The sequence below is a fragment of the Oncorhynchus gorbuscha genome, linkage group LG15 (assembly GCF_021184085.1).
Source record: "Oncorhynchus gorbuscha isolate QuinsamMale2020 ecotype Even-year linkage group LG15, OgorEven_v1.0, whole genome shotgun sequence".
Classification (NCBI taxonomy): Eukaryota; Metazoa; Chordata; class Actinopteri; order Salmoniformes; family Salmonidae; genus Oncorhynchus; species Oncorhynchus gorbuscha.
Window position 1 is genome coordinate 54,864,855 of NC_060187.1, and position 15,070 is coordinate 54,879,924.

At 41.9% G+C, this 15,070-nt stretch overlaps 1 pseudogene; it reads right to left on the bottom strand.

The window, feature by feature from the left end:
- Positions 1 to 6,168: 6,168 nt before the first annotated feature.
- Positions 6,169 to 15,011, bottom strand: LOC123997277 (annotated as a pseudogene).
- Positions 15,012 to 15,070: the final 59 nt, after the last annotated feature.

Genomic DNA, 15,070 nt, shown 5'->3' on the forward strand with positions numbered 1-15,070 from the left:
CCAAACCAAAATAGAGACATAAAAAAGGAACTAAGATCAGGACGTGACAATATCATAGGCCCCCATAATCCACACCCTGACCGTAGGTCTATTATGAAAAGACTGAGACTAGAACATAGTGCCCTATTTATCAATTATATTTAAACAGTAATAATCACAATGAGCTTGGTAACCTCTCACTGGCTCAGGGGCCACAAATGCAACCATTTAACACTAGGAAAGCTTTACATTGATTCAAAGCTAATTACATTTTTGAATTACTCTGCCAAAAGTAATTTCAAACATATAACAATAGTTAGCTGATAGACAAGATTACATTTACAATAGCCTGATGTGTGAGAATTGTATCAGTTGTTTATATTGTATATGAAGATGCAGCTTGGAATTGACACAGAGGTAGGGGAATGAAACAGAGTGCCAAAAAGTGACTTTTGAAAATTCTCCTACAAAGTAGTGCCTTCAGAAAGTATTCACATATCTTTACTTTTTTTCACATTTTGTTGTGTTACAGCCTGAATTTAAAATGGATTCATTTGAGATTGTGTGTCACTGGCCTACACAAAATATCCCATAATGTTAAGTTGAAATATGTTTTTAGAAAGTTTTACAAATAAATACAAAGTTAAAAGCTGAAATGTTTTGAGTCAATATGTATTCAACTCTTTTGTTATGGCAAGCCTAAATAAGTTCAGGAGTCAAAACGTTCGTAACAAGTCACGTTTCATGGACTCACTTTGTGTGCAATAATATTCTCTGCACTCCACACGTACAATTATATGTATGGCCAATCAGTCGAGCAGTGAATTTCAAACGCAGATTTAACCCCAAAGTTCAGGGAAGTTTTCCAATGCCTCGCAAAGAAGGGAACCTATTGGTTGATGGATAGAAATAAAAAAATCTGACATTGAATATCCCTTTCAGCATATCTCAGACTGGCCAATAAAAAGAAAAGATTAAGTGCACCGGGGCCTCCCACTCCTCTTTCTATTCTGGTTAGAGACAGTTTGCGCTGTTCTGTGAAGGGAGTAGTACACTGTGTTGTATGAGATCTTCAGTTACTTGGCAATTTCTCACATGGAATAGCCTTTATTTCTCAGAACAAGAATAGCCTGATGAGTTTCAGAAGAAAGCTATTTGTTTCTGGCCATTTTGAGTCTGTAATCGAACCCAGAAATTCTGATGTTCCAGATACTCAACCAGTCTAAAAAGGCCTGTTTTATTGTTTTTTAAAATCAGAACAACAGTTACATTTACATTACATTTAAGTCATTTAGCAGACGCTCTTATCCAGAGCGACTTACAAATTGGTGCATTCACCTTATGACATCCAGTGGAACAGCCACTTTACAATAGTGCATCTACATATTTTAAGGGGGGGGGGGGGGTGAGAAGGATTACTTTATCCTATCCTAGGTATTCCTTAAAGAGGTGGGGTTTCAGGTGTCTCCGGAAGGTGGTGATTGACTCCGCTGTCCTGGCGTCGTGAGGGAGTTTGTTCCACCATTGGGGAGCCAGAGCAGCGAACAGTTTTGACTGGGCTGAGCGGGAACTGTACTTCCTCAGTGGTAGGGAGGCGAGCAGGCCAGAGGTGGATGAACGCAGTGCCCTTATTTGGGTGTAGGGCCTGATCAGAGCCTGGAGGTACTGAGGTGCCGTTCCCCTCACAGCTCCGTAGGCAAGCACCATGGTCTTGTAGCGGATGCGAGCTTCAACTGGAAGCCAGTGGAGAGAGCGGAGGAGCGGGGTGACGTGAGAGAACTTGGGAAGGTTGAACACTAGACGGGCTGCGGCGTTCTGGATGAGTTGTAGGGGTTTAATGGCACAGGCAGGGAGCCCAGCCAACAGCGAGTTGCAGTAATCCAGACGGGAGATGACAAGTGCCTGGATTAGGACCTGCGCCGCTTCCTGTGTGAGGCAGGGTCGTACTCTGCGGATGTTGTAGAGCATGAACCTACAGGAACGGGCCACCGCCTTGATGTTAGTTGAGAACGACAGGGTGTTGTCCAGGATCACGCCAAGGTTCTTAGCGCTCTGGGAGGAGGACACAATGGAGTTGTCAACCGTGATGGCGAGATCATGGAACGGGCAGTCCTTCCCCGGGAGGAAGAGCAGCTCCGTCTTGCCGAAGTTCAGCTTGAGGTGGTGATCCGTCATCCACACTGATATGTCTGCCAGACATGCAGAGATGCGATTCGCCACCTGGTCATCAGAAGGGGGAAAGGAGAAGATTAATTGTGTGTCGTCTGCATAGCAATGATAGGAGAGACCAGTGAGGGCAGTTCTCAGCTGTGCTAACATAATTGCAATAATATTGAAAGGAGACATGCTGGATGGGTGGGGTTGGGGGAATGGGGTAGCAGGTTGGGGTGAGGCTCTCTTTCCCCCCCTTTCTTTACATACTAAAGTGTGGTTAATGCTTCTGCAGCATTGAAGATCCCCAAGAACACAGTGGCCTCCATCATTCTTAAATGGAAGAAGTTTGGATCCACCAATATTCTTCATAGAGCTGGCCGCCCGGCCAAACTGAGCAATCAGGGGAGAAGGGCCATGGTTAGGGAGGTGACCAAGAACCCAACGTTCACTCTGACAGAGCTCCAGAGTTCCTCTGGGGAGATGGGAGAACCTTCCAGAAGGACAACCATCTCTGCAGCACTCCACCAATCAGGCATTTATGGTAGAGTGGCCAGACAGAAGCCACTCCTCAGTAAAAGGCACATGACAGCCCACTTGGAGTTTGCCAAAAGGCACCTAAAGGACTCTCAGACCATGAACCTATTTTCTCTGGTCTGATGAAATCAAGATTGAACTCTTTGGCCTGAATGCCAAGTGTCACGTCTGGTGGAAACCTGGCATCATCCCTACGGTGAAGCATGTTGGTGGCAGCATCATGCTGTGGGGATGTTTTTCAGCGGCAGGGACTGGGAGACTAGTCAAGATCAAGGAAAAGATGAACGGAGCAATGTGCAGAGAGATCCTTGATGAAAACCTGCTCCAGAGTGTTCAGGACCTCAGGCTGGGGTGAACATTCACCTTCCAACAGGACAACAACCCTAAGCACACAGCCAAGACAAAGCATGTGTGGCTTGAATGCTCTTGAGTGGCCCAGTCAGAGCCCGGACTTGACCCTGTTCGAACATCTCTGGAGAGACCTGAAAATAGCTGTGCAGCGACGCTCCCAATCAAACCTGACAGAGCTTGAGAGGATCTGCAGAGAAGAATGGGAGAAACTCCCTAAATACAGGTGTGCCAAACTTGTAGTGTCATACCCAAGAAACTCAAGGTTGTAATTGCTGCCAAAGGTTCTTCAAGAAAGTACTGAGTTAAGGGTCTGAATACTTATATAAATGTTATATAAATATATATATATTAATATATATGTATACATTTTCAAAAATGTCTAAAAACCTGTTTTTGCTTTGTCATTATGGAGTATTGTGTGTAGATTGATGAGGGGGGAAAATATTTAATACACTTTAGAATAAGGCTGTAACATAACAACATTTTTGAAAAAGTCAAGGGTTCTGAATACATTCCGAATGCACTGTGTTTATTAGACTGCTAGCATGTTGAAAAGACACATCATTAGCCCGAAAGGTGGGTCCAGAGAGGGCAGGCTTTTCTAGTGTTAATCACTGGCAAGAAGGCCAATCAAATTAGATCAGCTTTGTGTTAGGTTACATGCTGCATATTAAAACACCATTAAAGGAAACTTAGATAATAACCTAAGAGTATGCTAATACACTTAAGCAATAAGGCACGAGGGGGTGTGGTATATTGCCAATATAACACGGCTAAGGACTGTTCTTGGCATGACACGCAGAGTACCTGGATACAGCCTTTAGCCATGGTATATTGGCCATATACCACAAAGCCCCGAGATGCCTTATTGCTATTATAATCTGGCTACCAACCTAAGTAGAGCAGTAAAAATAAATGCTTTGTCATACCCGTGGTATACGGTCTGATATACCATGGCGGGCAGCCAATCAGCATTCAGGGCTCAAACCACCCAGCTTTTAAATAATAATAGGCCATAGCCTTTATAGACTAGAACAGTGGTCAACGACCTTTTCTTAGTCGAGATCAAAATGCAAGCCGAGCGCAATTGTCTGCTGGGCGCAAGAGATCAAGTGCACCGACGATGTATTGTGTGATATCAATTAAATTATCAATAGCCTATAGGCCCTAACTATAGTGCATTGGTGGAAAAGCACAGGGCAAAGATATTTCCAATTAAATTGCATTACAAATGAGCTATTTACATTGACTGGAAATATTGTTTCATGCACTTTCCTAATTTCAATTGCAATAAGAGGTCTGATTGTAGGCCTAAAGGATGTAATGTAGGCCTTCCCCTTAATATAATGTATATATTATATTTCGAAACTTGAGTATCAAACTAGGCAATATGAAAACACTGGTAATAGGCCAGTTGATGTAGCCTATTACCTGTGAGGCAAATCAGAGTAATTTCTCCCCGAGGGAGGGAGTGCAAGTCGAAGTGGAGAAGAGTGTTTCATGATTTCTAAAAGTGCTGAATAAAAACAGCATTGTAGTGCTGACCATTGCCTCTGAATGTACTGAAACTGTCTTTAAGGCCCTCGATTAGATCAATGCAATCAGTGATTGATATAGAGGGGGACTGGAGGCCCTTCATGGCATGCATGCATACATACATACATACATACATACATACATACATACATACATACATACATACATACACACACAGTTGAAGTTAAAAGTTTACATTCAATTAGGTTGGAGTCATTAAAACTCATTTTTCAACCACTCCACAAATGTTTTGTTAACAAACTAGTTTTGGCAAGTCCGTTCGGACATCTACTTTGTGCATGACAAGTTATTGTCATGCACAAAGTTTACAGACAGATTATATCACTGTATCACAATTGCAGTGGGTCAGAAGTTTAAACACACCAAGTTGACTGTGCCTTTAAACAGCTTGGAAAATTTAAGAAAACGATGTCCTGGATTTAGAAGCTTCTGATAGGCTAATTGACATAATTTGAGTCAATTGGAGGTGTACATGTGGATGTATTTCAAGGCCTACCTTCAAACTCAGTGCCTCTTTGCTTGACATCATGGGAAAATCAAAAGAAAAAAGCCAAACAAAAATTGTAGACCTCCACCAGTCTTGTTCATCCTTGGGAGCAATTTCCAAACGCCTGAAGGTACCACAGTCATCTGTACAAACAATAGTATGCAAGTATAAACACCATGGGACCATGCTGCCGTCGTACCGCTCAGGAAGGAGACATGCTCTGTCGTACTTTGGTGCAAAAAGTGCAAATCAATCCCAAAACAACAGCAATGGACCTTGTGAAGATGGAGGAAACGGGTACAAAAGTATCTATATCCAATGTGCGAAACAAGTCCTATATCGACATAACCTGAAAGGCCACTCAGCAAGGAAGAAGCCACTGCTCCAAAACCGCCATAAAAAAGCCAGACTATGGTTTGCAACTGCACATGGGGACAAAGATTGTACTTCTTGGAGAAATGTCCTCTGGTCGGTCTGATGAAAGAAAAAATATAACTGTTTGGCCATAATGACCATCCTTATGTTTGGAAGAAAAAGAGGGAGTCATGCAAGTGGAAGAACACCATCCCAACCGTGAAGCACGGTTACATCATGTTGTGGGGGTGCTTTGCTGCAGGAGGGACTGGTGCACTTCACAAAATAGATGGCAAGGAAAATTATGTGGATATATTGAAGCAACATCTCAAGACATCAGTCAGGAAGTTAAAGCTTGGTCACAAATGGGTCTTCCAAATGGACAACTTCCAAAGTTGTGGCAAAATGGCTCAAGGACAACAAAGTCAAGGTATTGGAGTGGCCATCACAAAGCCCTGACCTCAATCCTATAGAAAATACGTGGGCAGAACTGAAAAAGCGTGTGCGAGCAAGGAGGCCTACAAACCTGACTCAGTTACACCAGCTCTGTCAGGAGGAATGGGCCAAAATTCACCCAACTTATTGTGAGAAGCTTGTGGACGGCTACCCGAAATGTTTGACCCAAGTTAAACAATTTAAAGGCAATGCTACCAAATACTAATTGTGTGTATGTAAACTTCTGACCCACTGGTAATGTGATGAAAGAAATAAAAGCTGAAATAAATCACTCTATTTTTGACATTTCACATTCTTAAAATATTTTTACTAGGATTAAATGTCAGGAATTGTGAAAAACTGAGTTTAAATATATTTGGCTAACATGTATGTAAACTTCCGACTTCAACTGTATATACACACACCTATAAATAACTACAGATGAAATTGACAGCTGAAAGAAATACACATCAATAATAGTTAGCTAGTTCATTTGTTGAGCATTTTTGTGTAGTTACATGTTTGAGAGTACAGTAAAATGTGCAAAGTAAAGAAACACAAAAAAGTGTCCATCTTAATTTTTTTTTTTAAGTATAGATCCGTATCCTTCAAGATGCGAGCAAGGGGAAGTCATGAAGACATGAGAGAATAAAACATGGAGATGGTAGAGCTCTCTAGGGCATTTATGGACCCTGCTTAAAAAACAGTTCAAATGCTTCCTTCTTTCCTCCCATCCTCTGTGTTATCGCTGATCTAACATACTTGGATAGAATAAAAGCAAAGGTTCCACTTCATAGCTTTCACCATTCCAGACATGACAGATCAGTGATTACTTTAAAAAGGGGAAGGAAACATTTTCAAAGTATTCAAACAGGGCCAGTGTACAGCCAAACAGCATGTATTTCTCGGGTTGTGCTGAAGCATGGAATGGGCAGTGTATCTATTGGGTAAAGCTCGACTTAGGCTAGGAATGGAGTCCCATCTGCTGACCCCTTTGTTTTTTTTAGGCCATCAGTGGAGCATCTACATCTTCCAGTTGAGATGGCTGGATGACTTTACACACCCTGCAGCGTCCAGTTTCCGACCATTGTTGCACATTTTCGCCAAGTTCTGTCAAATTGCAGAGAAAACGACCATCAGTTAAAGCAAACGACGATAAGACAATTATTATTGGAAATTCCACATTGTCATGCTTACATTAGCAGCCCTGGCAATGCTGTTGGGAGACTGTAAGGCAGCGAGCTCGTTGAGGATCCTCTTCAGATCATTATTGTCAGGAAGTGCTAAAAGGAGATAGAGAGGCAGACAAAATGAAAGTTGTTGCAATCATTTTTCTTATTAAAAAAAAAAAAACTTGGTATTATGGCAGGTATGAGGTATAAATATGCATAATGTGTGCGCGTTTATGTACCTGGCACAGGTGACTGTTGCTGAGACTGAAGCTTTAGGTATGAATGCTCCAGCAGTTCCGCGATGGAAATCCGCTCTTGGGTTTCGTACCAAGCACCTCTGGTGGTAGGAGAAAAAACATAACCCACCAGATCGGATTTATCCATGTCATTCACACTAAATCAAAACTCAACCAAAAAGCCAATACATTGCAGAATGAATGGAATCGCTCACCTTCAACACATCTAGCAGATCCTTCTCTGCAATGTCAGGGAACTCCATCTCATGGGTCGGGTCAATGATGGCATGTAGCTTGGTGATCTGGTTGGTGATGGTCTGGAATGGAGTCTTCCCACACATCACCTTTAGTACTAATCTATGAATCAAATCAACAGAGATTCATTATACATCATTAAACATGCATAAGCTTCCAACATTGATATAAATGAGTCCATATGGAATATGCATGTATTAAAAATACATTGTTTTGGATAAGAAGGAAGGGATATCAGCGCAACCTTAGAGCTTGCCTTCCCTGGCTGGGATGAAGTGTCTTTGATGGCTTCAGGGGGCATGTAGTTCAAGGTCCCAACCTGTGTTTAGGATTTTTTTCTTGAAGATCAATATCCTTATTCTGGAAAGATTCTGGTTATGTATACATACATTATTAACTACAGTTGGAGATGGGGGTTGTGCTCTTACCTGAGAATCTTTCATAATGCTTGTCACATCAGGCTGGATGCGGTTTGCAATGCCAAAGTCGATCAATTTCAGCGAGGCATTCACAATCACAAAATTGGCTGGCTTCAAGTCACTATGGACAATACCTACACAAAAAAAAGTCACAGAAAAAAGTTAAAAGGCTTGTCATAGAGACTGCAATGCTTGGGTATGAGGAACTTAGAAAACATCAGGGATACTGATGAAGAGAGATACAGAGTTCAAGATAGATGGAGAGATAATAACCATGTTTGTGAATGGTCTGGACTGCCTCCAGCATATTCTTCCAGTATAACTTCCTCTCCAGCGGGTTGACAGTTTTACGGTTGCGTAGCCAGGTGCTGAGGTCCAGGTTACCACATTCCATCAGCATGTAGATGTAGCTGTTGGTTATTTCACTGGAATAAAAGAGATACAAAGCACTGCTCACTGGGAATCACATGACATGTATAGTGGGATGGAACAGAGGACCACAATCAAAATACGTTGTGTCGGGTCCTCCCGAGTGGCACAGTGGTCTAAGGCACTGCATCGCAGTGTTGAGGCGTTACTACAGCCTGGGGATCGATCCCAGGCTGTGTCACAGCCAGACGTGACCGGGAGTCCCATAGGGCGACGCACAATTGGCCCAGCGTCTTCCGGGTTAGGGGAGGGTTTTGTGGCCGGGGGGCTTTCCTTGGCTCATCGCGCTCTAGCGACTACTTGTGGCGGGCGCCTACAAGCTGACTTCACTCGTCAGTAGAACTGTTTCCTCTGACACATTGGTGCAGCTGGCTTCAAGGTTAAACGAGCAGGTGTTAAGAAGCAGTGCAGCTTTGCGGGTCATGTTTCGGAGGACGCATGACTCAACCTTCGCCTCTCCTGTTGGGGAGTTGATACAAGATTGATGAGACAAGATCATAACTACCAATTGGACATCACAAAAATGGGGTAAAAAAACAAACACATTTGAAATACGTTGTGTTATTCTTAATTTTAAAATTGTATTTAGGCCATGTGTATTTTATTTTTATGTACGTACCAGTACCACAAGTTTTTCTTATGTTTTGGATGTATACGTATGTGTATCCATTTTCATCAAAAAATATAATAAATGTACCCTAGCTGAATAAGTCAGAGTAGTGAACACTCACTAATCATACAGCTTGATGATCTGATCACTGTACTGCTGCAGGCGATTGAGATGCTCTATCTCGTTCTTGTAGTTCTCCACTGTCTGGGCATCGGCCTCCTCCAGGTTCACATACTTCACAGCAAACAGCTGATTACGTTGGTCCAGAACCTGGTACACCTGAAAAGACAGAGAACCTACCATCACACCAGCTGAAAAAGCATCCAATTAGCCCAAAAAACACCTGTAGTACTTCCCTGGTATCTTCAGGTTTCAAACCAATTGGGGCGGCAGTCTAGCCTAGTGGTTAGAGCGTTGGACTAGTAACCGGAAGGTTGCGAGTTCAAATCCCCGAGCTGACAAGGTACAAATCTGTCATTCTGCCCCTGAACAGGCAGTTAACCCACTGTTCCTAGGCCACCATTGAAAATAAGAATTTGTTCTTAACTGACTGGCCTGGTAAAAAAAAAAACAGGAAAGTACCATTTAAATTGTCCAACAAGTAAGTTGTCTGTTTTCCGTTGCACAATGTTATGAGAGCTTTTGTTACATTGTGCCCTAATGAACAAGACAACTAACCCCTACCTTACTGGAGCCACCTCGGCCAATCATCTTCAGGACGAGGAACCGTTTGCCCTTTATCACAATGGACTCGTTTGAGAGAGCAACGGCAGAACCCTGAAGTAACAGACAAGTGCAGAGTCATTCAACCATAGAGTCCACATTTCATTTGACAATAGGCCTATAATTTAAACAGCAAACTCACAAAAAGAGAACATAACTAGGGCCTTGACTTAGTTCCTCCTGGCCTGACTGCGTTTTGGCCGGTTCAGGTCAAGGTCAAGTGATCAGAGAAATCCCATGGATGGCATTTGTGGTTTACCTGGTGGTTCTGTTGGGCATAGGACACCTGGCTGAGGGGGGTGCACGGCTGCTGCTGGGCAGGGCCGGCTTTATGGGCTGCTGAGAGAGGGCCCGCATATGGGGAGTTCCTCTTGACCCCAGGGGTAAAGTAACTGTGAGGAGAGGGGAATTCAAATGTCAAAGAAAGTCCTCTTTTTTTTGCATCACTGCTTCCCATCTTTCCTCTGGATTCCAAGACTAAATGCACTCACAGATCTCACTACACTGTCTGCCGTCACTGTTACTTACGCCATGTCACAGTATGGATGACAGATTTAAATTTGCATTATGACAGTTCAGATTTAAATCTGATAATTTTTCCACGAGGTAGTTCTCAAAGTAACTTTAGTTCAACTATATTTTTCTTGAGGGCAGCTTTACTGTAGCTCAACTTCTTGCAATGGGAAGTAATTGGTAGCGTGATAAACCATCTTTTCAGATTAGCTTCCCCAACACTGACAATACCATTTCCTAATATCTCAAGAGCTGAAATAGAATCATTCGATTATGGTGATTAGGATCATTGTACAAGAGCTGTTATGTTATATACATGTCCTATCCAGCCCCTCACCTGCTGGCCCTGGTGTCTTTGTAGTTGGGCATCTGGCAGGCGACGGGTGGGTTGAATCTTGACGGGAGAGGAAGTGACGGGGTGGGTAGAGAGTCCACCAGACGTGGAATGGGCGTGAAATCAGGAGGGGTGTGCTTCTCCTGATGACGACCAAACACACACACAACGTTAAACTCAGGAGGTTAAAATAGAAGAACCCAAAAGAAAACAAAAATATAAGTGTTAAGAGTGTCAAAACAGAGGCAAAAAGAGAGAGATTTTAACTCAGTCATAAGAATGAACAAACTAAAATGGAGTTTGATGCCAGCACCTTCCATGTTGATAACATAGTTGTAACCCCAAAAATAAAATGGAAAGCCAAACCTCTGGAGACACGACTCTGCTTACATGGGCTGGTATTTTCCACCCTGAAGACAGCTCCATGCTAGAGGGTTTGGGCTGTGTCTGGCTCAGAGGTAAACGGGTGGGAATCTCCGGCTCCCTCTCTCTACCATAGTTTGGCAGACTCAATGACCCGTGAGACAGTGGCTCTAAAAAAAGAAACACACATAAGGAATCTATTCAACTAAAACTTACATCAGGTTTGCAAGCTTTAAGCTTGAAGCCGTTATCACTTTGTAGTCAGGATGAACAGGGTCATGTTCATTAGGTACCAAACAGGAGAAAAGAGAGGGACTCCGTTTTCCATTCCAGGCCTTAATGAACACCACCAAGACATACAGCATAACTGACTACATTTAAATGAAACCTACCTAGGAGACTCTCTCGGTCTTCTGCGAGGAGAAACTGGTAATTCCCAGCTTTTAGTTTCTGCATTGCAGTCTCAATTAGTTCAGTGAGCTTTGCGTTCACCTGAAGGGCTTTCTGTAGTATTGACGTGCCTTTCTTGACCTGACCTTTTGGAAGAATATGAACAAAATCTCTTTAGTATCAAAATATAAATGTTCAGTGTCTAAACCATATATTATGCACAATTGTTTATGTCAAATAAATTTAACATGTGCTATGTGCACAAAGGCAAAGCTTTTGCAGTTGGATCTCGCAACGATGAAGTTGTCCCGAGCATCATCTGGGTCATCAATGCTACGGAGGACATCGTTTTTAATTTTAAAATAAAATAAAGTATACATCAAACCAATTCTAGAACACTGGATAACGTATGTGAATATATGCAGTTTTTTTTATACCCTAAAACATCCTGAAGTACACTCACCCTTTGAGTTCAGCATATCGGACCAGCATCTTGGCATAGCTCTCACTGTTTCTGTACATTCCCAATGGCAGTCTGGAGAAGACTCTGGAACAGCTGTCCTTCAGCTTTAGGAGAAGGTTGGTGTCTGTTTGAGGATTGCCCCTCTTCTCCAGCTTGGTCAGATACATCCGGCAAGCCTCAGGGGAGTTGGAACCAATTATCTGGTTTATATTGTCAGTGGTATCTACCATTGAAACAGCAGAGAACATAAACTCGATATGCGTGAGAATACATTTTTCCCCCAAGTTTACTATTCCGTTAGTGCGCACCTCTGAATATGTTGGTGTGCGCCAACTAATGCTTCTCAGTAAACACGCTTTTTTGCACCGTCAACAACTAGGCCAAAATGGTTTCACTTCAATGTAAAGGTACATACCTTCCATCCTAGTGTCATCTCTCCTATCTTGCCTGTGCAGCAGTGTAGTGGTGGGGTCCACAATTCCCATGTCCTTCCATGGGCGTGGCTCAGGGGTAATGATAGGTGTCTGAGAGCAAATCAACAATGATATATATGACTGTCCCAATCAACTCCAGTCTTTAAAATAAGATTATGTAAGATGTAATTTTACTATGCTCTGCTCTCCATGTTATTGTATATAATTGTAAACAGTTAGGCCAGGCACTAGAAAATTCTTAAACAATCTATAATTACCACTGAAAGGTGGGGATTTTCATTCACAAACCTTTAGATTGAGGAAATCCCCATCTTCAACACGCTTCTTGGCCGAGGACAAGGATAACATCGCACTTGAACCAGTTTGCCTAAAACAAAGTTCCATTCATCAGTTTAGGCTTTGTAATCCTGTGTGTTCTGATAGTGTTCCCTTGACATCGGTAAAGAATGCTTACCTGGACAAACTACTTGAGATGAGAGCCTCCATCTTCACTTGTCTTCCATCACTGTCATCATCATCCATTTCTGAGATTGCCTGTAGTCTACTGCTCTCTCTCCCTGCCTAGAGGCGGGATAATAAAGAACAGGATATTATTTAAAACCAGAGAAGTGATAAGAAAAACTACTTTAAAACTAGGGGTGGGAATTGCCAAGCACCTCACGATATGATATTCTCACGATACTTAGGTACCGATACGGTATGTATTGCGATTCTCACGATTCTATATGCATTGTGATTCGATACTGTGATTTAATTGCGATTTGATGTTCCAAACATAACCCTCACTATATGTCTGCTGCAGAGACAAGAGAGAGCCATAATAAAAAAAACTAGTTTTGATCAGTCATGAAAAAAAGGGCTGACAAGATGAGACAAGATGTTGGCTCACTATTTAAAAATAATATGGAGAACAAGCTATAGGATGAAAAGTATCAGTTTTGCCGCAGGTACAGCCAACTAGCCTAGCTAACGCTACCTAACAAAAAACAATCGATACTTGTCAAAGTATCGATACAATACTGTCCCAAAAAATATTGCGATATGTAACTGTATCAATTACCACCACCCCAACACTACTACTAATAAAAACTAACCATGCCAACGGCTCTCTTTCGTTGAGAACCAGACATCCAAGCTGGAACCTTGTCCTCTTGGGGTCCATTCCGTTGTTCCATTGTTCTAAGAGAATGAGAAGACCTGTGTCAATTGTTTTTCACGAGACAGAATAGAAGAATGTAAAGCAAAACAAAGAGAGAGGCTTGGTGTGAGAACTTGGAACTGTAAAAAACAAAACACTTCTTTTACCCTGAAGAAAAAATACTGGAAAGCTGCAAGTCGCCTGTACCGTCGGAGTTTCTCGAGACTTTGCGAAACTCTGTTCCATTTTTCGCAGAACCATGTGTATTATAAGTTGAGACTGAAGGAAAAATAGTTTTGACAAAACATTAAGACAATTAATATACAGTACTAGTACACTAAAGTAGCATAAAAGCTGGGATTGCGTTAAAAAATATATAGGCTGAAGAAACATGGTCAGTTAACTCTAATGAACTATATCCTTTGCAGCAGAGGTAACTCGGGGTCTTCCTTTCCTGTGGTGGTCCTCATGAGAGACAGTTTCATCATAGAGCTTGATGTTTTTTGCTACTACACTTGAAGAAACTTTCAGTTCTTGAAATGTTCCGTATTGACTTGTCACAACACAACTGATTGGCTCAAATGCATTAAGAAGGAATCAAATTCAACAAATTAAATTAACAATGAACACCTGTTAATTGAATTCCAGGTGACTACCTCATAAAGCTGGTTGAGATAATGCCAAAAATGTACAAAGCTGTCATCAAGGCAAATGGTGGCTACTTCAAAGAATCTCACATTTTACAATTTTGATTACTACATGATTCCATGTGTGATTTCATAGTTTGTCTTCATTATTATTCTACAATGTAGAAAATAGTGATACAAAGACAAATCCTGGAATGAGTAGGTGTTCAAACTTTTGACTGATACTGTATTTGCAAACTTAGTGGTCTTATATACGGGCATATCATTATGTACAATATATGACGCATTTTGTCTTCGCCATGGAACGTAGTATGAAAACGTGTTACCTTCGATTAGATATCTTGTTTTAATTCGGTCGAGTTTCTGACATAACATGGCAAGTTGGTGCTGTCTGTCTGTATGCTCCTCCTCCAACATCTCTGCAGAATGTAGCTAATATGTTGAGGCAGCTAACGTTACTGACTGTGAGCCTAGCTATCTATACACACAAATATGACATCTACACTATAGTGCGATATATACTTCTGATGTGTGAATTAACAAGCAGAAAACGGACCCTGGTGTAAATAACCAGCTGGTTGGGATATGTGTTGCTAAGTTAACGCCCTTAGGTATCTAACCATCTGCATATTGTCTGGCCAAAGCAAAGCTAGCTTAGCTAATAACGTTAGCTCTATCAAGTTAGCTACGGGTCGTTGCGGAGCACAAAGACGTGCAAAGCTAAAAAGCAGTCCAAATCACTTTTTGTTTTACACCGTACATTAGATTAAAACGAATCTCACATTTTCTACAAATGTACTTTCACGTGAAAGAATTATACTTCATTACAAAAAAACGTCTGTTCATAACACACTTAGTTTAAAAATCACGACTTCCAATTACTTCGTCAGTTTGTATGGTTGACTACGCCCCCAAATATTCGAAATACTCCTCCCACTTCGATGAAAATTATTTGAAATTATGCTCCGGGCTTCCGGCCATCTGACCATCCGTTCCAAGGGTTCAATTAAAAATTGTGCGGACCTGAATATAGTTGATGATCCCTGCAATATTGCAATGTGTTAGTGGGCTACGGGGTGCCCTAATTAGTTGG